Source organism: Glossina fuscipes, unplaced genomic scaffold (genome assembly GCF_014805625.2).
Source record: "Glossina fuscipes isolate IAEA_lab_2018 unplaced genomic scaffold, Yale_Gfus_2 2, whole genome shotgun sequence".
Taxonomy (NCBI): Eukaryota; Metazoa; Arthropoda; class Insecta; order Diptera; family Glossinidae; genus Glossina; species Glossina fuscipes.
Window position 1 is genome coordinate 13,018,906 of NW_023998416.1, and position 23,975 is coordinate 13,042,880.

The window sequence follows — 23,975 nt, forward strand, 5'->3', positions numbered from 1 at the left end:
ATAATAAAGAATTCAATTACGGAATGTGAAGTTCGCTTAACCGTCGGTCTTGTCCAAGCGTAACGTTTCCACTTGTTTAAAATGCACTTTGTACATTGTAATCTTACTCCAACCATACCCAGGCGCCACGTTAAATAGTAACAATACGTTTTTTTTTTAGTTCTTTTTGCAAACATAACGTCCGATTTGTTTGTTTTTTTTTTTTTTTTGTTCAATTTTTTAAACAATTTTTTGTGTGAAGATAGATTCATCTTTAGGCTACAGACAGTGGAGTCAACTTACATGTTAATAATTCGTACAAAATTATTTATGGAAAACCGCCACGAGCAATAATATATCTCTGGGTTTATAGAAAGTGAGATTTTCGATCTTCCTTCATATTATTAATTCGACCAGCGTTTATCCTTTAAGGGGTAACTTAGAAAAAAGCGTTTTTAGGCAAGTCTTTAGGGACGTAAGGAAATATAATAGAAGGATAATACTCAAGCGGCTTGTTAAGTATAGATTGAAGTATTAAAAAGGAAATTATTTTAGAAAATATTAAAAAATTTTAGGAAAAATCCATTTAATCTTAACATCTAGCGGAATGGGCAGAGTATGTTAAAGATATTGATGTTTGTGTGAATGGCAATGATTTGAACCAAAAACATTTGGGCAAAAAACCACAAACCTTTTATCAATGGAGAGAATGATTAAACTAATTTACCGAAAATATCCCAACTATTCCGCTGGATAGTGTCATCCTAATAGTATTGGAAAAAAGTAGAGAGAGAAAAGGGTTTAAAAATTTTTATAATTGCTATAGACATGTTTTCAGACATGTGTTCAAATATTCTTCCTTACCCACCAGAAATGGCCGTTTCGGTGCATATGCCGAAAACGAAAGCGTATGGATTGCACTCTACGCGTTGACAGAGATGATAGAGAAAAGGGCGAAGGAAACTTTATATTCATAATCCATTCTAAAGACCGTAATCCCAAAGCTGCAAGTTCTCAGAAGAACCATTAAAAGCTTTCAACTCGTTGTAAGTCTCATACTTGCTCAACAGCCGTTGAGTACCTGAGGTACCTTGCTAACGTATTTTCGCTTTTCTAACTTATTTGAATGAACGTAAATCCTTTCTAAAGACGCCTGTTAGTAGACTAGGTGAGTTACGAATCAACGTTAAGCTGCAACCTCCCAGCAGACATTCATTTACCACAAGCACTCCTTTCGCAGACCTTGCGCAAAAACCCAAAAGTCTATAGCAAAATTTTTTTCTAGCAAATGAATACTTTCTGAAAATTTACAAAGCTTCTCTTTCAATAAAGACAAAAATGTTGCCTTTGAAAAATTTATAGAGACCTTCATAACGAAATGGAAACCAATCTTGATCATGAAAGATCAATCAAATTTTTAAAGCACTTTGTTTTTCACCCATTTTTATACTCTACACCACTTATGATATAAGGAAGTATTATGTTTGTGTGGATGTATTTAACACACGTAAGGACTTTAGATAGACCCGCCTGTCATTTTCTGAATCGATTTAAGCTTGTCTGCCCGCTCTGTTGTCTTGTGTTCAATCTACAGAACACAATTTTCTTATATCCCTGACGATTTTTTGTCGCTACCTATTCAGTTATATGTACAAGTAATAATCCTATGAGTGATTATTTTAATTTTTATGCTCATCTCTAAAACTTCAGAATAGGTTGCCATACCCCTTCGTTTACTACGTTGTATCTGTCTGTTATCTATTGCTGAAACCGTCATACCCCACACAAACAACTGAAATTGGCTTAGGTTTCTTAACAAGAAAAAGGCAGAGCATAGATTGAGTTCATAAAGAACAACTTTTGCAATTGCAGGACAATCAATCTGTCTATAACTGATAATATCTGACGAATGAGAATACGAAATAGGTACTTTGCGCCCATGGGAAAAATTCATCAGATATGAATTTTTTTACCCAAAACAAAAATTCACATCTTTTGAGAATTTTTGCTTTTATCCCATAACTTCTACAAGTCTAACGCAGAAATTCGCAAAAGAAAGTTTTTTAAAATAAAGGCATAATTTAACGTCCTTGTTAACATTCAAGCATTTAATTCGCTCCTATTGTTCGATGTGGCCGCGTTGCGTTCTTCTTTGTTCTTCTTCTCCATCTTCAATTTTAAAAAGCTCAAACACGAAATAAAGGAATATTAACATTAATGTTAACATTGTCTTATCAATCTCACCGCACTACCGCTTGTAATCAAAGTACAAAGAAAATATTCAACATTAACGCATCGTGAGGTTCATGTATGACAATAGCGAGCTTGATGAGCTGCTGAAGCAATACCCCAACCGGAACGAAACGTACAAAAAGGGAAACTGCGTAAAAAACACAAAAGCCTTACAAAAAAATAATAATAATTGCAACTGATTTATTGAAAATTAAAAGGAGTTAAAATATGGTCGCCAGTGTATGGTGGTGGGATTTATATTGAACAAATAAATTTTTGCTTTTCGCAGGAAGGATGCTTAAAAACTGTTTGACATGTTGAGTGGCAGTCTTATGCTGCCATAGGAAACAGATATCCAGAAGCCCACACACATGTACATTTGAACATTTGCGTTAACAGAAACCATATCATGAGTGTAAATATGTTTCGCTGCATATCGGTGACCAGTATAAAGACTCCTTTTTTTTTATTCAGTTATGAACATATGACGTGTAGAAAGCACAGTACATTTTGCTTAAGGGACTTTGGCTTTAATAATCAGATTTCCTCTTGAAAAAGTTTATTACATTTTTATTCTAAAAAATAAAAAAAAAAAAAAAAAGCAATGATAACACTACAGTGGGCTCCAGGCTACTCTCAAACATATTAAATCATTTCACAATTATTTATAAAACCATTTGTCAAAGTGAGTTTTTATATTGAAAGTGGTCGACAAAGTGGTCCGATCCGAACCATTTTCAATAGCATTCGTACCTGGGCGAAAATAGGTCAGTGTACCTAACTTGATCTGGAAATTGACGAACCCAAGAAGAGAAAGCAGACAGACGGACAGACAGGCTTACAGTGATTCTGATTCTGAAGTAGGTCTTTATCAAATCCTTGTATCACCAAAGGCGTACGATATAAAACACTTGTTTTTAAGTATCAATGGGATGAAGTTCACAATACTATGCAATAGAACCCAGCGCTCGCAATGGTGCTCAAGCTGGCCCTCAAAGAAATTGTAATCAAACTGAAACATTTTGTCTCCAATATATATGTATGTGCGTAGTATATGAAAAAAGCCCTCTGGCTAATACTGTTCTGGGAAACCGCTCTCACAATTAATAATCCCTAAGCCATGTCCTTTCACAACATTGTAAGAGAAGCAAGCACCAGTATCATCATCGATTTTCCCACAAAAAGGTTAAATGTTAAAGCAAGCTATTCAATTAAATGAAACGTACTGTAGAGCTTCTTGAAACAAGGGTTGCTTCAAATTTTTACTACGATAAACGCCAGCAAAAAAAAAGGGAAAATTATAGATCTCTGCTCGAGTGTATATGAAAGGATTTGCACATAATTTGGTTGACAAGTGTAAATGACAGTTCACATTATGAAAGAAGGCAGAAGTACTCCCCAGGAAACAACAAATTACAGAAATGTTTCAAAATCGAGGTGAACACACACACACACACAAGTCTAGATTAATTCCAGGTATATTAAAATTTTGATAAATCAGTCTGAATCCAGAATAAATTTGGCGAATTAGTTAATTACTTCACGCACGCTTTACTAGACGTGGTCCTTGAACACTGAATCTATTGAAGTTGGAAACAAAATCAAGTTTTTCTTTTCTTTTTTTTTATAAAATTGTCAGTGAAATTCTCTGATTAAATTTCCAAGTTCAAGCAGAAATAAACAAGCAAATGTAAAGGGCGATCAGTAAATTCTGCCTTATTCCATATGTGATTTTTTAAAAAGAGCTTTTTTACACCCATCATCGACGGAAGGAGGTATTTTTTTATAACATTGTCAACACATGAAAGGAAGCATCGGAAGTCTACAATATGTCCCTGCCTGTGTGGGGTACGTTGTCAACGGTCTCCTCGTCGCAAAGTTAGGATATCGACTTCAAATTTGACAGAAGCATTGGAAGGTTTTGCACGCAGCTAAATATTGAAAACGGGCCAAATTGAACAAAACGCACGCCCATGGTAAGCGTAAACTAAAGGCAATTCTTTTTTCTTAATCAAAATTATGTGGGGTTTGGCTCATTCTTCACAAAAAATTTTCTGCGTTTACCACTGCCCACGACCGTTTAAAGTTATATGTAATCAAATTATTATTTTTCGCTTTCTTCACGTTTCGCTTACTATTCATAGCATAAAGAAAACAGAATTGTGAAAATTATTCTATGCCTTCCTCACGTGAAGATGTAGATACTCTCACCGCAAAATTCTAATTTAGATGTGGTCGACCTTACAAATAATGAAACTTTGCATACCGACAGTTTGAAGTCGGGATATATATCAACCTATGAGTTTAAGATGTACTGTTTTGATAATTTATCCGGACTAAGAAAATTAAAAAAGAAAGAAAAATTATTCGCCTTGAAATTATCTCACCCTGACTAAGCCAACTTTTTGTCTTCGCTAAACGATAGACTGTCATGTCATTCCTAGTACGTGCTTGAAAATTGGGCGGTACTAAAAGTACTGTAAGTAAAACAAGCTAACCATAAGTTACATAGAAAATTTTTCTTTTAAGTAAGTCTTCATTCAAACGAACTAAAAGAAAGAGAATCGTTGTTGTCCCGGTCACTCTTTTATGTGACAATAGACGAATACTTGGGACACTAGTAGTACACTGCTAATATACCGGTAGTTTGATTTTAAGATGGAGCGAATATGCTGTCAATAATAAGCATCATACCGTTTACATTAAAAGTCATAAACTGATAGAATTTGGCAGCTCCTGTTAGGTACGCAGACGTGTTCGTGTTCTTTATATCTCGTCTACAGGTAATTGTTGGTGAACCCGTCATACGTTTTAAGTCATTTTCCAACTGGACAACAGAATCAGAAATAGTAGTCATGGGTAGAAGAATAGACTTGACGAACATGGCAAGCAAAATTTGATAAGAAGTTTGAGAAGAAGTCTATGTGCGGTCGTAAAAGACAGATATAAATGAATCGTGTCAATGAAAACAATATATCTCAGTTAATACGCCTTCAATGCGCACTTCAATACATTACAAATATTTAGAAAAATTTCATATACTCTCTGTAATGGATATAATAACGAAATGCTTATGATGGGCTACGATGAGATTGACTTTGTAATTGCAACCGATGACTGCCTCATACTCTTACTTTCTACAAAAAATGCAATAATAATAGAGAAATTTGCGAAAAATCTTTCCACAAATTTTTTTATATTAAAAGAAAAAAAGCTTATGAGAAAACTTGTTTTACAAAGAGACCACAAAGTAACCGTTAGCCGCAAGTGTGTGCATAATAAATAAAAACCGCCACAATTTCTAATTGAATTCACAAAAAATTTACTAATAGCGCGATAAACAATCAAAAGATGAAAAAATATCATGAGAAACATGTTCACATGTTCTGTTGAAGACGAAACCTGAATATTTGCCAACTATCAGATCCCTAATGCATGTTATACCCATCATTCAAGGATGCAGTGTATTGGAAAAGAGGAGAAGAGCAAAAAAAGACAAGAAATTTGATAAACAACAAGAAAAATTAATTAAGTCTTTGGAATGTAAAGTCTATGTATTAGAGAAAACTTGTTTGTTTTTAAAATAGATTTTGAAAACTCTAAACTCTGCTTACTTTACTTGCTTGGTATTTGGAAAAACATTGTGAATTTGTATTAACTAAGCGTTAATGATTAAAATTGTTTACTAACAAAAAAAAAAAAAAATAATAGATTATCTATTGAACTTGATTGAAGTTAAGGTTTCTTTTCTTCTTTCGCAGTGAACTTACGACTATGATGCGATTGTGTGATACAAACTCTAACGATTGCTTTAGCAAAAAGTTGTGCAGTAATTTGTCATTTCCAGAACTAGTTAAGAAACGCCAAGCGTTGCGTACTTCAAACTTCAAACGGATACAGCCGTAGTTGTAGAGTTTCCCAAATCCATATTATTGTGAGACAAATCTTTCAAGAAATTTTCAAAGATTTTTCTTCACTTTTGTCTGGATAGGTTTAAATGAAATGCAGTATAAAGTATATATGAGTGCTTTATTTCGAAATTGTGGCAAGTGCTCTTTTTGTTCTTGTAAGACATTTCAAAAAATTTAAAAACATTGATACTCTTCGCATGATGTTGTGTGTAGTTGATGCAAGCTTATTAGCCACTGATGGTATTTATAGTGCTGGTCGAAGAGAAAGAGAAAGTGAAGGTTTTACTACATCTAAAAGGACTTGCTTCGGTTTTTAAATTATTGAATTACTATAATCGCTAGTTTAATGGATCATATTTGAGATATATCAGTTAATAATATAAATAAATTTATTCCGTTTTTTGGTAAAATTCTACTTTGCCTAAAGCATAATTGTTAAAAAGCTCTACAATCGAACCTCATCGTCTTTTCGCAATTATCGGGTAGCTTATGAGTGCGCCCGCGGCAGAAACTTATCGCTTTGGAGCTGAAATAGCCCTCGACCCACTTTCTCATATCTTTAACTACTATTAACCGCTGACCTGTTTAATATGAACACATCGACCTGAATAAGTAGCGGAAGGCGCGAGGTTTGGAGACTATAGCGGTTGCGGTAAAGTCACCTAAGTTGAAAAGTATTTCCTAGATTGGAGTTTCCACCTATTTCGTTCCCTACTACTGCACTTTTAATTTTAAACAAATACATCCATCATGTCCTTATACTTGCCAGATGTGTTAAGCAGTGACAGAGCCATAGTGTCATCTCATTGTGTCATTGATTATTATGAAAATTTTGGAAGCCTCGATTCATGATCAGCGAATATGAATTCTTTTTAGATCAAAACATCGTTTACCATTTATTTTATCTATATTTATCGTTGTTTTCATGAACGGCTCATATAATATAACCACATTGGTATACCAGTCGACCATAGAGTTACTCTACTCTTTAAAAAGACTCTCGCTTTCTCGACTGAATGCAAGATATTTAGTAATGAAGTGAAATAAGGGCTCTTTCTGAAGCTTGTGTTATCTACTTTTCTTCTCACGGTATGTGTTAATCTCTATTTGGCGGCAAAGAAGTCCCCACGTGCAGCATTGGTTACTTTATTACTCATCATGATTCGTTTAAAATTGCACATGTCTTGTGTAATTTTCTTCTCACTATTGTTGTTAAAAACTCTACAAATACTATAATGACACGGTTCACAAGAGTACTGGCGAAAAAGCTGAACAATTGTCAACCAATTAAGTATTTTAACAAAATTTTTAACAATAGCACTACCTACGCTTAAATCAATTTTTGTTTTTTTTCAACTTTTGACCTTGAAAAAAGTGGTTATAAGGTAAACTTTGATACAATTGCATATATGCAGGTCATCGGTAGTTTTAGTGTCAATATGCTTCAGATAATTAAACTATGGTCTTAAGCCAAAGTTTTGTAAAATATTCAACATTATCTCCAATTACTTTTTAAGGGAAAATGAAGCACATTAGTTAACGTCTGCTTTAGCGTCAGAACTCATTATTTTACTTGACACTTTTAATTAGTTCATGTTTCTCTGATGATTTAATATATTTTTAGATAAGTGCATATGCAAAATAAATGTGTTTTGCGAAAAATACGAAAATCTTTCATAAACTCGCTACCTCAAGTTTATTGAACTATTTCGTGTTATGATGAAAATGATGATCATCTTCGTGTAATGCTTTTTCATAAAATGTAAATAAACGTTTATAAAATGTTTCACTTGTTATAATAATTTAAAGAAATCATGTATGATAAACTACTTACATAATGTTGGCTTGACTTTTTTACTAGTTGCAGTTGTATGTTAGTTAAGACGTGATCTAAAAGTTGTTGTTATTACTCATACCTTCTGAAAAGATTAGTTGTATTATTCTTATATTCTTTACTTTTTGTTGTTCGTCTCTTATTAAATTGTGGAATCTGGGCGGCCAATTTGTGGGAACTGGGCGGTCAACTTGTGGAATTTGTGCGAACTTGGACGGTCAACTTGTGGAATCTAGAAACCCATCCATAGGATCCCACTGTAGCAACTAAAGAATCGTTAAAATCTTCCAGTTAATAGAATGAAAACAAAACCAAAATGGTCAAGGGGCCAAATCTCAAGTTCGGTAGAGTTTCCAATGAAGCCCATCTTTCATCCTCGAAATCAAAAGAGATGTATCTGATAAAAAAAAAAGAATTTCTTTTGTTTCCCTATTTTCAACATGTGAAGCATATACATATTAAATTTACAACATAGATTGCTGACCGGGAACACATCTTTTCTTCATCTAATCACAACCAGACCAATGATTATAAGTATGGCTCCGCCATACTGTGCAGGAAAAAAAAATTATGTTTACTTGCAGAAGAATATCGTACGTATTGTTTTTGAAACAAATTGTACAGACACATGTACACATACATTTTGAATTAGTTTCATAGTTATTCATATTTATTGAAGCAATTTTTATTCACAGATTTACCCTTTTTTATAAGCGGATATCTTAACCCATAAACGAACCCACAAACGAAAATCTCTGCATTAAGTAGCTTAATCTAAAGGGCTGCATATTACAAATCAGTTCAGTTGGTTCGTTTTGAAATTATTCACAGCCAATGTTCTAGGTTCGAAACTTATTTAAAAGTCTTTGAAAAGCTTTAAAACTCTTACGAACCATTCTTGTCGGCTACCGTAAGTGCTAGTTCTCTCCAGGATTTACCTTTGCAGAGATTATTCGGATTGATTCGCAAGACTTTGCCGTGCCAGGTTTTTTCTATTTGTCCCATTTTTATAGAAAAAAGCTGGAGCAGGTTTGTGGCTGTCAATGTTGGGCAGTCGATCGTAAGATCACTATCGAGTAACTATTTTGAAATTACAATTGAGCTTAATCGATATCAGAAGCTGTAAAGCGGCCACTGATTTTACTACTGCACCTGTACCAATGAATAAATAGTTTTGGCTATCGGACTTAGAAAGGGTGTTCAAGATTCATCAAATATCTTTTCCACTCTACACTCTCACTTCTTTTTCTTTCTTTTTGCTGTTTTGTTTTTTTTTTTTTCTTTATTCTTTAATCGTATTTATAATGCTATTTATAGTCAAACCAACAACAAGCTAAGTACAACAACTTTATAGCATAAACATAAAAGACATCATATATTATTTTGTCGATCATAAAGCGAAAACATGTACTCTAACGCTCATACTCATAAAAGCAGAGAATAAATTGCATATTAAATCAGGAAAAAATGCACTTCAAACTTTATGAGAAGTTTTTCCTCTTTATCTTCTCTTTTTGTTGTTATTGTCAAAAACAACAACACAACTTCAAACGTGTTCTGTAACGAACTGCAACATAACAACAATTATTATACACTTCTATGCTTCTATGCTTCAGCTGTTTGGTGGTTGGTCGGATAACCGGTTATCGTTTGTTTTGTTTTTATACATATTCGTAGTGTTCTAGTAAATATTATTTTTGGCGGAGTGGCTGAAAAAAGAGGTGGTGGGAATTGTATGGAATTGGTTGTAAACAAATCGAATTTTGTTTTGTATACGAACCGCGACTTGTTGTTGCTGCTCTTCCAACTCCAAGAACGAAGTTGAAAAGTAAAACACGAGACAGCAATTTTAGTTGTTTAGCGGCCTTTGCAATTGTTGGTATCGATAAAGTGAAATTAAACGGAATACCGATGCAAGTGTTATGCACGATTGTGATAATATTTTTGTCAAAATTTTACATTTTGTGCCAAAATTTTTAGCCTAAGCTTTTTAAAATGTTTTTAAATAGTCACCTTTAAGGGGCATTCGTTATCAGTGCTCAAAAATATGCCATATTTTCCTACGTTTATTAAAAATAAAAAAAAAAAAACAAAGAAAGATCTTTTTAATAATTAATTTGCATATCAAAAACGAGGCAACGGTCTATGCGGAGAACCGGTTACTGCTTTCCAAATATCTATTAATCATTGCGTGTTAGTGTTAAGCAGATCGCGCTAATAAAATAAGTGAAGATAGTTGTTTACAGATTAAGTGATAAATATTGAAAATATGATCACAACATTACGATAAGACATGTGCGCTTAAGAAAAGAAACTAAAAAATATATTATTGTCAGTTTCAATTATTTTGCAATTCATTTTGAAAAAGTATGAAAATCAATATATTAACTTACAATTGCCATACCACCATCAATCAATGTACCGTAAAGTGTGCAATGTTTAATAAATTTAAGAGGTGTACAACAAGCGCAAGTAAACCAATTACCTTTTTACAGCACATTTATTACATACAAGAGTAAAAATTCTTTTGCATACAAAGGGATTTGAGACATTCATTGTTGAATATCTCTCATGACAACTTTGACAAAGCGTTTTTAGACAGTGACAATTCCCGTCACAGTCCTACATCTATTTATATAACGACATTTCAAAATGAGACGTTGAGGTCTGTAAATTGAACACAAGAAAACAAATCGCACAGACGGACAGACAAGCTTAAATGGATTCAGTGAATGACTCTAAAAAAAAAAAAGGGGTCTCCCTGTGTACTGCAAATATCTTCACTACGTTAGTATACCTTTTTACCACAAGTGAAGCAGATTTTAAAAAGTAATCTATAACGAAATGGACTTGGTCCGGTCTCAGTGCAATGGGAAAAAGCCTACGTGAAAAAAGCATTGGGAACCCTGAGATAAGGTTTTCAGACTTGAAAACACCTCATCAAATCTGAAGGTCTTATCGTCATTTTGTTCCACATGCAATAAATTATTCACGTCACTAAAATATGAGGATACCGCAGGTATCAATAAACAAGAAACTCATTTTCATTTCGCTAATGCGCTCTATTGCGAATGAAAAAGCGAGACAGAACAAAAAATTGGTGTATTAAATGGTAATTTCTATATCTAAAACTCATTTATATGATCCACTTATTTAAAGTTCATTTCATGCATTAAATAAATGTATTGCGTAGGAGAAGGAAAACATTAGTTTGGATAGGAATCCAAGAATTGAAGCAATTCGTTGTAGTTAGGTGAACAGCCTAAAACGCTGATCCACTAGATTTCCCTTCAATCATAGAGAATGCAGCAACACATTGGCAAGGCTTGTCAGTTTCTATCTCTTTATTTTAACCTCACCTGGTGATGTAAATGACTGCAAGACTTAGGCCTAATATGATTATGCTAAGAGATGATTTAACAAACCACCTGCCCATTAATAATCATAATAAAAATTTGTCAAAGTTCGCTAGGGAAAAGCCAGGAACGATGTGGTCCAAGGTCGCCTTTATTTATCATCGAAAATAATTTCAAGAAACGGTCCTGTTTTGTTTGAACGTTTGCACCCTTTCGATTAGTGAACATCTAAAGTTTCTGGCCTCCTCGGCAGTTCATTTCCTGCATTCGGTCTTCGGATGCATTGAGTGTTTTCTCGCTCGAAACCAAAATTTTTCAAGCATGTAAATCATTCTACTAATGCCTGGGTTAGTTAGATGAAACATATTCATCAAGTCCAGTTTCTTTTAATACTTGATAGGTTTCAATCGCAAGCTCGAAATAATGTTTGTGTCATTGTTCCAGGAATGGGGTGCTAATGGCGAATGTCAAAACTCGCTTCTATGCCAAGGAAGAGGAAACTTGAGAAGCAATTAACATCGGATTTTTGAGCGATATCGCCGAGACGTCACAAGTTACAAACCTTTTTCTGCTTTTGGTTTTCGTGATTAAAAGTCTCATAACAAAATTGATATTGGAGCCTTTTACTATGACTACTTTGCCTTTGAAGAACCAATTCGATGCAATGTCGTAAAAAATATGACAAGAAAGCGTACTGTGTTCTCTTACGACTCTCTTGTCAGTCGCAATGGCAGAAAATGACTCTAAACGTAAAGCTGACAAATAATTTTAAAGAATAAAATCGCATTTAATGCTAAACTGTTATCCTGTTAATTACATATGAAAGGACGCAAAGGAATATTTACTTTTATAACCTCATGCAGAGACACTTCCTTCAACGAAACTCTATTAAAATATTTATAAGTTTGTGCTATCAAAACTTTTGTTTTAAAATAAACAATATATTCGCAAATTTAAAGGCTACCTCTTCACTTTGCAGCTATCAAAGCTCACTACTGATATCGCCGGTTTTGTTTTATGCATGAATTTGCAAATTATTTCTATGTGATAAAACATGTTCATCGTTGATTATTATCACACTGCATTAACTTTTCATATAAATTACCCGTATCTCCGCTATTCGTAGCGAACATAGACAAAGCCATCAAGGAATACACTTTTATTCACCTTGTGACGAATCTTGAATGCCCAACATTGCAAAATGCGTTGTCATGCGTGTCGATAGGAAGATTGATTGCAGTAATTACTTTCACTTTATTGTTACCGTTACTAGCTGTGAATTACTTGCGTAAATTTTTAGTTAATTGGTCAATATTTCTTTAGATTTGCTAATAAGCAAACGATTCCCTCCAGTTGCGAACGTGATCAACGATATGTAGATTATCTACTTAGGCACAAAAAAATTCGCTGATTGAAAAGCTATATGCACGTAAATGTAGTATTATTTGAATTTTACAAACGATATGATGAATGATAAAATTGGTATGCTGCCGTGTGTGTAGGTAATGGTCATAAAAACATAGATTGCGTTTTTCTATGCGCAAAATATATCGTCTCTGTAGTAGTTGTGTTTTTGCGTTAGCATCATGTTTGGCGACAAAACATACAAAAACACTTGCAGATATTTTACGCTTGTCAGAGCCGGTTGGGATGCGATACTAAACCCAAGTGTTATATGGGCTTGCGGACAAATAACCGTTAAGATAAAATTTAATTTACGATCGCATATAATAAGCAAACGTTTTTAGGGGATACGATTAGGCAGCATTAACTCGACATGAAAGTACCCTTTTCAACACTTATTTACCTGATTTAATATTCTATTTTTATCCGCTAATAAATGCGAAATTTATGCCAACGAAGTGTTGACATTATTTGACCCTTCGACTCACCGAAGTGGCAATTGTGTCTCCTTTTCGGCATTTATTTACTTTTGTTAACAACTTGACAGAAAAAGCCTTCCCCTCTAAGATGAACGTAGATCGAAATTTGTCAAAAGATACGCTTCCCCAGTACTTAAGGCATCATTCAATAAGGTAATAGGATAAAGTATAGAATGTCGCCATCACTGACAAGCCCATACATTTTTTAGATAATACTAAACTTGATTGCTAGTCTGATGAATTCAATAAGTGACGTATTATAAGGGATATTGAAAATTTAATCCATGTAATACCTAATAATATCGTAGGATGATATATAAATGTTGCCACGTTTGACAAACCCATACCTTGTTCAGATAGTATCCACCTTGTTTCCTCGTTCTATGAACTTACTGAGTGATGTGTTATAATGGATATTGGAAATTTAATGTACGTAATATTCAATAATTTCGTAGGAAGGTCACCACCCCAGGCCAAACTCTGTAGATTTTTTAGAAAGTGCCAACCTTGGTTGCTCGTCCCATGAACTTACTGAGTGATGTTTTACAATGGATGTAGAAAATTGAATGTTGTACGCGTCACTTCATAAATTCCTCGGATGACACGTAAATGCCGCCACTATCGACGAGCCCATATGGCTTGTAGATAGGGCACGCTCTGCTTGGTTGCTTTTCCTATGAATTTACTGACTGATATGTTAAAATATATATTGAACATTTAATGTAGTGTGTCCTGTTCGCTGTCGAAGACCGAACGTAGACTGAAATAAGCCATCTCTCGCACAACGATGTAATTGAAAACTTGTTCCATAAAATTTTATTTTTACTTACTGTACATATATAAAAAGGTAGAAAACTTAATTTTAATGAAACGAGACGGAAAAATTTAACCCTCTTTAAATAATCGTCTTTGTGTCATTATAAAAATAGCAATTATTAACATTACCATCATTTTACAGTGCTTTAATCTTTATGCTCCCAGCTAATTTATAGATAATTTTCATAGTGCGTAAAGCCGGTAACCGGTTTTTATACAATGGCGCGTGTCTTTAATTAATCATTACTTACACCCCATTGGGATTATGCGGAAAACGAACTCATCTTCTTTGCTTTTCTCCTTGCGTTGTTGTCCATGGTGGCTACGTATGAGAGAACTAGTTTTTTTCGATTTCTCTTCATTTTTTTTTTTTTTTTTAAATGAAATATTTATCATGTTCTCTTTTAACTTTAGATGTCTTACGTGCCTTTTAGTAACTTGTTTGAAGTATTTATCCAAAAAAGGGATTAATTTTCTGTTAAAGCTAATGTTAAAGGCAACGTGAAGCGATGTGTAGTTAATAGCGGGAAAGAGTTGCGGTTTCAAATGAAACAGAAGAATTCAGAGCAGTATAATAAAAGGTCTTAAAGTTTTCTAGTTGATGCGTTACAAAGATGCACGCATGATAAAGAATTTGGAATATGGATACAACATACCAGCCACCACCATGTATGCTATCTCGACAATCGTGTAAATAATCATTTCTTTAGAAAAATAAATAAAGATCAACGATAGCTATTGGTTCGTTGCGTTAAACGTAATGACATGAATAAATTGTAATTAACTTAGAAAAAGGCTTACATTCACTCTTCAATCTGAACCTCTCGTGCCCCTACTCTTTAACATCTTAACAGGAATGATTATAACTTAAGTCTTTATTCGTCAAACAGATATATATTTTATATTAAAATCCTAAACTTTTGACACGTTGACGTGTGTTTGCCTTTTGCCTAAAACTTTCACCCTCAGATTTGTCTAAAATTTCAAAAGAAGAGAAAGAATGTTTTGTTTTTTTTTGCCCTTTTGATATTAGTTTTCAATACTCTGCTTGCACGCAATATTTAGTAATTTGATCAATGCCTGTTCGACAGACATTGACAAACTGTCAAAATAATAAATAATCAAACAGGCTTCGTTCTTATTGTAATCCATTTGTGTTTCAAATTCTTTAGACAGGAAGAGAGCTGGGAAAATTTATTTCTATTCATAAAATTTCTTTATCATATTTTCTATGCGTATATATTACAAGCGTAAACAGCTGCTCGTCCTAGGGATGTTATTTTTTATTTACATTTTGTTTAAATTTTGACAATTTCATCGTTTTCCTATAATTAAAGAGTAATAATGTCAAAATATGACATGCGTTCCCTCGATTGAATTTAAAAGCATTTAGTTTTATTTCTCGTTGCTTTCTTTCCTTTTTTTTTTGTGCCTTTGTTCTTTCTCTTTGCGTAACATTATATTAGGATTGATGACTAATAATTATATGATAATGGTTATTATTGAGTGTGCGAATTAACGCCCGCCGATTTTTTAGTAAAATTGAACGAATATTACAAAAGAATGTTGCTTTGTTGAATGTGTTGCCCAACAATACCCACTACTTCTTTCATCTTTTATGCAAAACAGGAACTAGATGCGAAACGGACAACTGGCATTTGGATTCTATTCACAACAGAGCCCATATTTACGTATCACTATGAGAATTCGAAGCACGTTTCGAAAGAAACTATAAATCATCTAAAGAAAGTCATACTAATAGGGAGGAGTGATAGCTACTGATAACGGTGGGCAGGTTGGGGCTGCAAACATTCTCTGAGCGAGTTTTCAAGCCCTTGTGATCAGTTATTGCTGACAGACAGCACTTCTGCGTGAGGATTACATTTGGTTGCCACAATCCAATCCAATGACCTCATTGTATGAAAAAGGCATCGAAATATTGAAACAACTGGTAATTGGTATCTTGAAGAAGACTATACGAGTTCTCCACGAAATTATTGATCATACCTTCTCATATTTCAACTTCCCATCTTTTACGTCTCTTTCCGCCTTTGAGTAAACACACACACAACACATATCATACAACAAGAGTAAAATAATAATTTTATTAATTCTCTGTTTATCATGTTGAAAATATGCTGAAACTTTAAAACAAGCCTACGTTTTTGTTTCCTTTTCTTTTTTTTTTTTTTCTTTTTTTGCAATGCACGCCTATCCCTTTTCATACCGTAAATGGGGTCGTCGTAAAATCGTAAATAATCATAAATAAAATCAAAAGTAGAAACTTTTCAAAAAAAAAAAAAAACCGTGTTAATCAAAAACGCGTATTTGTATTATTTTAACCATTTAGTGAATACAAAATAAGAGTAACGTCTTCATTTCTCTCTTCTCCTTTATGAAAATAAAAGTGACATTATGAAAAATAATAGTTGAAGTAATTTATGAAACAACAAATGTAATGCAGAACAAATCAATTTTATTGAAATAAAAAACTACTTTCTACTACCACTTATGGTATAAGGCATGTTAGGCTGGCGCAGATGTATGCAAAACCGACAAGGATTGCAGATAGACCCATCTCTTTTTATAACCCATCGACTCATAACCACTTTCGCAATCGCGTTCTGAATCGATCTAAGTCCGTCTATCTGTCTATCCATCTTGTTTGCTTTTGTTCAATCGACAGATCGCAATTTTCGAGATATTTTGCTGAAATTTGATGCACTGACGTGTTCTGGCCCTAAGCACGAACGTTAGTAGTGAAAGTAGTTCGGATGGTAACAGTTTTTTGCCTTATTTTGTGAAAGTCACAGTAAAAGTCATTTAATGATCGACTGTGATTCACTACAATGTTCTTATTTGTTATTACTAATAACATGTTTAGGAAAAATTTGAAATCTTTTATGTAACCTTGTCTTTGTTGAGATCTCCAAATAACAAACAGATAGACATATAGTTATAAGTTGATTCAAAATTTCATACTAAGTAAAAGTACATGCTTTTTCAAAATTGCGAAACGAATGCACCTCCGATGGATGAAGAAGATTGATGTATGAGTTTACTATTCTAGGACAGTGGCGTGTCCGAAAAACGTAAACGACAGCAAAAAGTACGTAGTAGTTATAGTAATCTTTAGTGTCTTGCAATGTTGTCCGGTTGTTAAATTGTTTGTTTTCTTTTGTTGTTAGTTGTTGTCTTTTGCTAGGCTATATGACGTGCTCATGTCAAGCGTCAAGTTGACGCCTGTAATTGCTGTTACACATTTTATTTGCACTCGTTCAGACACTCTCACACCAAGATTATTGCTCTGTGCATTCCATCAAGTCATATCCATACTGGCCGCAGCCATGCAATACAAACAAGCCTCGTATTGTATTATCTTTATCTTGAGCGCAACAGCTTGGCTGCAAACCTACAGTATTGCATACGCAATTTGCTGTTTATTTTTATTTATTTCTATTTTTTCTTTTTTCTGCTTTTTCTTAAATTATTTTATATTGTTGTTGTTTTTTCTTATTCGATACTTCTTTTACTCTTTGTTTCTTGCATTGATTTGCAATTCATTACTATGCAGCCAAGTATCAAAAACAGATAAATTGTCTTCTCCTCGTGTGATTGTTAAGTGTTTGTTGTTGTTTTTGTTATTAATTTAACGTTTTATCGTTTACTTTGGATTTTATAGGGAATTTTTCTTTACTTATGCTTGCATTTTTTATTAGACGTGAAGCCTATAACAACATAAATTTGTCACAATTTATGGTGAGATATAAATACTTTCCGAAGAGGGGATTGAGAAAATTTGCATGTAAAAATAATTTAAATGAGTTTTGTACACTCAACAATCGTTAAATATTTACAATAAATTATGATAGAACTTATTGATAGAACAGGGAAATGTACTACATGGGGGATCTAACTAAATTTTAATGAGTATATTTTGTAAGATTTACTAAGAACCCACGACTGTATTGTACACCGAATCAAGCTCAAGTTCTGCCGCGCCCGGCATACTCACCAGACATAGTCCCATGTGCAAATCGATGCAGCATAACTTCGCTGATACGCGATTCCGAAATACTGAAGAAGTTCGCAAATGGGTCGATGATTCGATCGCTGGCATACCAATAGCGTTCTTTCGACACGGTATCCCCATGCCAGAAAGATGGGAAAAATAAAAAAACGTGATTGAAAATATTTTGATTGATACAATAAATGTACCAATTTTCCTCAATAAATGCCTTAGTCAAAACCAATGTGCACGGTGTTGTATCGAAATCATGATTTACATCCACCGGGTTAAACGAGGGATACCTGTATATAAATGAGAAAGACAAAGTTTTCTTTTCGTTTTACTTTTTTTTTTTTCTCTCTTCAGTTCAAATAAGTCGGATATTACCTTCCTGGCACCACAGTAGCTATTAACCTTAATATATGCACTTCACTGTCGGCGCTTTAATCATTTCGAAGATTATTTTATCTACTGGAAAAGCACGTTTATCACGAATATGATCCACATTATGCGCAATTTCCTTTTAATTCAAGTGCGATTTTCCTGTTTTTACGGGTATCCTTAGGCTTTTAATGGAAAACTCTAACAGCAGGCACAACAACAACATTTTGCCCCCAATCCTTGCACATAGTTTGAAAATGACTTTGAAATAATTTTTATTAAGTTATAGAATATTTTTTTTTCATTTGCCTATCTTCGATATCTTTTTTTTTTTTTATGTGCTTTCACAATTATGTAGAGGATTAAAGTTTGGTCACGTACAGGTTTACGTTAAAAGCCCTCAATGAAAAATAATTTGATATTTATTGAAAGAAGGGAAAATATAAATATGTATTCGTAAGATGAAATTAAAAAAAAAAAAAAAAAAAAAAAACCTTAACTTTGTTTTGCTTACTTGGCGGTTATACTTAATTGGAAATGCTGAAAATACGTCAATAAAACACATATGTTAGCTGATAAGAAACTCCTAAACTTGCTTTTATTTTTAATATTTCTGCTTCAACTTGTATTAGTGCGTTTGTTGCTGTTGTGTTTATTTCTTAATTTTTGGACTCAGGAAACGGATACTTTTTATTTATTGCTTTTCATTAAGTGAGACCAACGTGTCACAGGTGCTGTTAACATGTGCGGCAGTGCTAACTTCGAGTGGAGCTTAAATAACGGTTAAGCCTTTTTTTTTTGCTCCAAGTATGAATAATCGCATAATTTATAATGAGTGCACGTGAGTAGTTGCCTTCAGTTTGCGCAGTTACGATATTTTATGTACTGCCGTACTATCAACGAAGGCTTAGTGACTTAAAATTCCACTGTTGCTTCAATTCAATAATTTACAATGAAATCAATTTAAGATTCAAGCATATGATGGCCAACAAATCTTAACATTTTTATAATCATAACTATGCGATGATAATTTGCTGCTGAACGTTATGGCATCGAATATTTGAAAAATTTGAAGATCAATGCAAATCAATTCCGTCTCTCGTACTTGCCTAGTAATATCTTACCTTTGAGATCGGCATATAATTATCATAATACTACGTTATTAAGAAAATGTTGAGAATGTTAACAGAGATCTCTTCGGCTGTCTAATGCTTATTCGCAATACTACAAATTCCACTTTTCCAATTTATTTATTTATTTGTTTACGTGTGCTGAAATCAAGCTCGCAGAGGGCAACAGCCAAATTCCAAAAACAGGAGCAACATAACTTGAACTAAAAAACTAGCAGTATAGTTGAACAACGCTGAGCATTAAATAGCCTACACGACTTTGCTTAATACAATTCTTCATTTTAGTTGAATGCATTTATATGCATATGATTCTCCATATAAATGCAAACTTTTTATGGGAATTCTTATAGGAGAAGACTACCGAAATTAAACTAACGTGACCCAAACTTAACACTTAACTTATTTTCTCGTCGAAGACCTTTTTATTTTTTCTTCCTGGCTTTTTGTGGCCATATAAGGGCTCACTTTTTAAGAGATGCTTCATGTGGGAGGAGGAGGAGGGCGGTTGAAATCCAACAAATAAACCTAGGAGAAGTTTCGAATACTTCATTTTTTTTTTTTTTTTGTATCAAATTTCGACACATGTTCACCATAAACCATTACCTTTTAGTGTTTCAAAGTCATCCAATCAAAATTTTTCATATAATTACAGTCTGCTGTTATATCAATACTCGCCGATTTATATATAGAAATTTTAAAAATCATAAATTTATGTATATAATAGACTTGTATGGGGAGTGGTCGCAAGTCGCAAGGCACTGTTCCGTATGTGTGTATGTGTCGTGACATCTTCTATAACAAAATTTGTACTGGAGCGTTTTATTGTGACTACATTTTAAGAACAAGACTGACAACACAACATCTTGTCTTATCTTATGACTATTGGCCGATCATAATATTACACTACTGGCTGCTAATCATAAATTTTTCTACTCTTTGTTAGCCTACATTTTGCTTAGTGAATACGTATATCCATAAACCATAGATACAAAGGAGATTTTTGTAACCTACTTCCTAAAGGAGTTGAATACCTTGTAATTACATTTACGTCGGTTGAGTTTTATGAGAGGAAGGGTCTGAGGGAAAGACGGTGGAACACATTGAAGATTGTCTTATTGAACAAAGCAAAGACGGCTTTTCTATCATAAATCGAGGCTCTGCAATCCTACCATCTTCAAAATAATTTCTCTTTTCGACCATTGCGTAAGAAGACTGCATTTAGCTTAGCTAAAAAGCGCACGATATCTCTTTGCCTAAACACTAGGTTTATTCTTCTGATGTAAGTTGCGGAAAGTGTTCTGATGGCCTTAAAGAGTTGTTAACGACAAGATGCATTAGACGTTAAGTATCTATGCAAGAATATGTAGGAGTAAAGTGAAAGAAATAGTGTCCAATTATGTGCTTGATATCATTTTATATTCTTTTTTTAAACTATTTTATGTACATTGAATTGCAATAAAAGCACTTAAAATTGCATATATTGTTAACTAAAACCTCTTATTAAATTTATGTATTGAATATTGTTCGTAGCATTGCTATCGTGAACTTTAGCAGTTTTATTAGTCACTTAATTTAAATATTTATCTAACGTATTCGTGAACACAATACGTTTCTTTTTATGTTTTTGTTTTTCTCAATGTTTTTCCATCCATTTTGCTTTATGTAATTTTTTTAAGCTTACTCACTTAAGGTTTACGGAGAGTGAAAAGCAATATACAATCGAACCGAAGGCTATATTTTATTATCACCCATTATAGATTTATCGCTGCGAAAAAAATGAAAACAGATAAAACTGAAATAAGCTGTAAACTGAACAAAGAAAATTCATTGAAGGCTTAATTCGCAAAAGGAAAGAAGTAAGAAATTATATGTCAGTGTAGCCGATCACTCTATACCCGCTATCGTCATCTTAAAACAGAATATATATACAAATATTTATTGTTGCAGCTTATGAGTGATGAACAAAACACCCATTCCTTCGCTTTTGAAAACGGACCTTTTTCCAGTTTATGTAGTAAAGTAGGCGTGTCCTCTGACTCCTTCACTGGGTTTCAATAACAATCTGCCTGCAATAATTTGCAAGATTTTTAATAAATTGAAAAGTGTATATCTTAATCGTTGCACAGATCCACGAAGAGTAACAGGCGATAAGACAGACATGCCTAGATGAGCTCAGCATTTGACACTGGCGAATAGTATGCGATTACCAAAAATAGGTATACGTAACGGGGTCTCTGAAGTTTCTTTCTCTTCCTAGTGCAAACGTTTTAACTAAGAATAAAATTTATATTCTATATATTGGGTAGGCGTGGCACATTGCCTTCACTTTTGCGAAAGTACTGCTAAATTACCTTTACAGGTCCAAATTTTTAAAGTAATATCTGTTATATTGTAAGAGTAATGAGCAAACCATCAATTTTCCCTTTCTGTGCTAAAAACATGATATGTTGTCAACTTACTTGGTACTGTAGGCATCTCCTTCGACCGATTTTATTGATTTAAATTTAAAGCCGATACCCTCCTTTTTTTCGCCAGGATAATGTTTGTCGCAGACATTACGCAACCAGATAGACGGACAGCCAGACATGGTTAAGTCGGTTCAGATTGTAATGAAGATCAAGAATATGAATATATTACGAAATCCATAAAGCTTTCTTCTGGACGTTGCAAACGTTTTGTCAAAAAGAGCGCACCACTACCCTTCCGCGGTGGGCATAAAAACGTAAAAAACAAACATAAAAGCGTTGCAATGAAATAAATTTTTATGTCTTCAATTAATAACTTACACTTTTAAACGAATCGTGGATAAACATCCCCTTAAGAGATATATGTAAGAGTCGTAAAACTTTCTATACTGTACCGCAGTGGTACAGGTGGCGTTAAATTTGTGCGGACGAATGCACTCAATTCACAGTTATTTGCCGAGTATTCACAAGTCCGTCTCTCTGCCCAATGTCAGCTTACGTACGCTTTCGATCAAATTTCAGATCGCATTTTCGGTAATGAATATGTCGCCAAAAGTTAAAAAAAAAACATCTCCAAAAACATTCATATGAAGAGGCTAACTTGATCATATTAGAATTGTTTTCCATATAAACCGCTTACATTTAGGGATTTGATAACAAGTCCCTTGCGTACGCCTAGGCTTTGCTACGACGCTACACTATAGTGAAAAGTAATAAAATTTATTTTTCTAAACACAAAACTAAATAACGGTTCTAACGCCCACTAGACATAGAAGTTTCTAACAGTTCCCATAATTTTTGTGACTTTGCATCAAAGTTGATATATCATGGTAATAGTCACAACACAATAAGTACATTATTAACTTTTTGATAAAACAGGGCTGTTAAAGAATTCAAAAAAAAAATTAAATATTAATTTAATAATAATTGATGAGCTCGAATTCGTACGGTTGCGTTGAGAGACGGCGTAGTAAGCATTATATTGTTGCCAAAATTTCGACTTTTATTAATTCATCAATTAATTTCAATAAACAAAATGATAACAGTATGATCATAAAAGCAAGTGAAAGAAACTGAAATAAATTTCGTCAGATTTCACACATACAATTGCAACTGCAAATGTATTTTAGAGTTCTTGAAACTAATGATTGACTGATCGGAAGCAAACAATTGTTACCTACACACGTTTAATGCGATCCGTGAGCCAAAAAGCATAAACCGGAAGAATTTGATAAGTAAAGAATAAGAAAGCTTTTTAAAGCCCTGTGTTTTACACCTTTTTATCCGAATACTAAAAGATAAAAGAGTTTTTTGATTTTCTTGTCATCACAAATTCTTTTTACCATTCCTTAGTAAGTTCGGGGTGTAGCAAGAAACTTGCTTTAAAGGTGGATAGATCGCTCTAATGTCTCAAATGTGCCAACAATCTCGTACTTTATACTTTAATTACTTATTTAATAGACTTTGTATGTCTGTCCCCTTTTCTATTTTATTTCAAAAATCGCGTAAAAGTGTTGCCTTCCAATTTCCCCAATTTTTTATTTTTTAGACTTCTTTCTAAACTGTTGTGTACTGCATTATAATAAAATGAAACAAATTTTCTGTTATCTAATCTCCTCCTAAACGCCTCAAGTTTGATCACAAAAAGTCCCAAAATCAATTTGGCGTTTGCTTGCGATTGCTTTGTCACTGTGATGTTGGGCAGAAACCTTTTGCCAGTGTCTATAGTGAAAGGAATTTGCTCCTTGTATATAGGTATGATTAATATTCAAGATAACAGATCGCCTGTAGTATAGCTATTGATGCCTTTTCTATTTGACTAACAGGTGAACCCATTAAAAATAAGAAAAAACCAACTAAGGAAAGCAGTGTTTCGCTCAAGTCCATTGTGTCCGTATCGTGAATACTAAAAGAGATGTACGTAAATCTATCACGAATCATGAACAGTAAAAAGAAGATATGTAAGAAAAAGATGTTTA

The 23,975-nt window shown here is 33.5% G+C and overlaps 1 protein-coding gene across 5 annotated transcripts in view; it reads left to right on the forward strand.

Annotated features, from left to right (window-relative positions):
- The window catches only part of LOC119633982 (protein sickie), a 320,882-nt gene that overhangs the window by 149,581 nt on the left and 147,326 nt on the right, over positions 1-23,975 (forward strand). The window contains exon 1 of one of the 5 annotated variants that reach the window (XM_038027874.1): positions 10,024-10,428. The exons of the other annotated variants lie outside the window; for them this stretch is intronic. The gene's annotated coding sequence lies outside the window, so the exon portion shown is untranslated. Of the gene's footprint in view, positions 1-10,023; positions 10,429-23,975 lie in introns of those variants that run through there. 5 annotated transcript variants of the gene reach the window in all.